Here is a 2,498-nt window from a genome sequence, read left to right on the forward strand (position 1 = left end):
GTTGATTTTGAGTTCAATTAAGCTGATATGTATTTTGTAGATTGAATCGATAAAAGAGGTGGTGTTATAGCCATATGTTTTAATAATGTTTATAGAAAAATCGGATATTATTTATTTTATTATAGTTTAATTATTTTTTGATTTTAAAGATAAAAAACACATGAGTAATTTTCATTTTATTATTAAATTAATTCAATTATTAATGGTACATAAGTCAATTTATTTTATTTATATCTTAGATTATTTGAACTTATAAAATTCCTCAGTAAACCCATTTACTCAATTCATTATTCATCCATGATTAAAATTCAAATAGCGACATTTTACTTATAATTCCTAAATTAACCCTAATTAAATATTCATTCTCTTATTTTTCATTTTTGTTAAAAGAAAAAAAATTGTGCAATAATCAAATGTTAAACTTCTTCTTCGTCCATCTTTCTTCCTAGTAACACAAAACCAAACATCGAATATCTTTTCCTTCTTCTTCTTTTTTCACTTTCTATTAACTCGATTCAAACTTGAAAACAAAGAAGACAAATTCACTGTGACCTAGAAAGAATTTTTTTTTTTTTTAATATCGATTGCCTACTCCGATTGAAACATTTGTTAAATTCAGATTTTTTTTCCTTTAGCACGGATTTCTGGAAAATGAGTTTTATTCTTTCATTTTTTTTTCACTAATACCCTCAATTTAGGTTTTATAGAATTTTTCCAAGATGAATGTTTCCTTGGAGGTGCCCCATACTCACTGATTAAAGTATCTAAACCTCAATCATTCTAAAATCTTTAATCATAAAAATATTTGGATTTAAAAGATAAATTGGATATACAATAAATAAACGAAAATTGTAGTGGTTTATTATGTATCTGTAGTAATTTTACCGATGGATATATTTGTAATATAAATTTTTATTAAATTATGGGTTTGGTGAGTATATCTATGAGTTCAAATAGTCGCATTCTTAATTATATTTCTAACAATAATTAAACTTTACAACCATTGGCCTCAAAGAATTTGGTCAATTAATTTTCGAGTAGTTTTTGTTAGCTGTCATTTGAGTTCAAATCTTGAGGAATACAACTAGAGGGAAACGAAAAAAAAAAGAGAAGAAAGAGTTAAATCCAATCATTTAAATAATAAAAATAAAATTCAAATTATTTTTTTAGATAATTTTTTTAGTCCTCCTTATTTTTTGTGTAATATAGATTTTTGACTATCTTTGACCATTATAATTGTCTAAACATAAATTTAATGCGATTATTTTATCTTCATAACATAAAATAACCAAAATTATGTGGAGAAAAAAATGTACTATTATGTTTTCAAGACTGCTTATTATCGATTTTCTACCCAAAAAAGAAAAGAAATTTAAATAAGATTTATTATTTACAAATAACCCTATTAAAAGTGAGACATTATCTAATTCTTTTTCATTATAGATATATTGAAGCGTACAATATTAATTTTAATTCAAATTTACATTTTTTTTGCAATTCTAGAATTTAATCAATTTGAGGGATATTTATTGTACATACTACTATTACCGACAAGAGATCCATCACTCCCAATTCAACAATAATCATTTTATTATCATATTTTATTATTAGCACCAGATCAAATGCTTGACTCATTGTTATTTGAATATCTTCAGTTTTAAGGTCAATTGAAAATGGGTTGGTCGTAAATGATCAATCATAAAACAAGAAATTAATTAGATACCTTCCATATATAACTAGGCACAAGTGCTGAAATAAAATGAAATGATTTGCTTGAATTTATATGGCATTGATTGAAATTATATGAATGAGAAGTGATTGAAATATTCAAGTTTAAGGAAAAATCCCCTTCGCTAAAATGGACCCTAAGTTTTAGAGGCATCCCTCTCTTTACATAAAGGTAACTAGACTAAAGTTGTCACTAGATCTGTTTTAACTAAATTTGACATTTATGCGAGCAAAATTAAATTACTTGCTAAGATTTTTAACTAAATTTGCCGTTAAAGTATTGATACCCCTACCGTTACTTTTTATTTCATTTAGCCTACTTTTACAATATTACCCTTTTATAATAATTTTTTATTTAGACATTAATAAAAAAATAATAATTAAATTATCAATTTCACCCTAGAAATAAAAAAAATGCTATTAATTTTTTTTGCAAGCACCATTTGTACACTTGGTAGTTTGCATACAATTTTTGACAATCTAATTTTTGACAATTAAAAAATAATATATATTTTTCTTTTTAGGGTTAAATTGGTAATTTAATTATTTTCTTTTTATTAATGTCCAAACAAAAAAATTATTATAAAAGGATAATATTGTAAAAGTAAGCCAAAAGAAATAAAATGTAACAATTTAATTTTTGACAATTAAAAATTAATATTTTTTAGGGTTAAATTGGTAATTTAATTATTTTCTTTTTATTAATGTCCCAACAAAAAAATTATTATAAAAGGATAATATTGTAAAAATAAGTCCCAAAAAATAAAAAA

The sequence above is a fragment of the Citrus clementina genome, unplaced genomic scaffold, assembly GCF_000493195.1.
Source record: "Citrus clementina cultivar Clemenules unplaced genomic scaffold, Citrus_clementina_v1.0 scaffold_2, whole genome shotgun sequence".
NCBI classification, from domain to species: domain Eukaryota; kingdom Viridiplantae; phylum Streptophyta; class Magnoliopsida; order Sapindales; family Rutaceae; genus Citrus; species Citrus x clementina.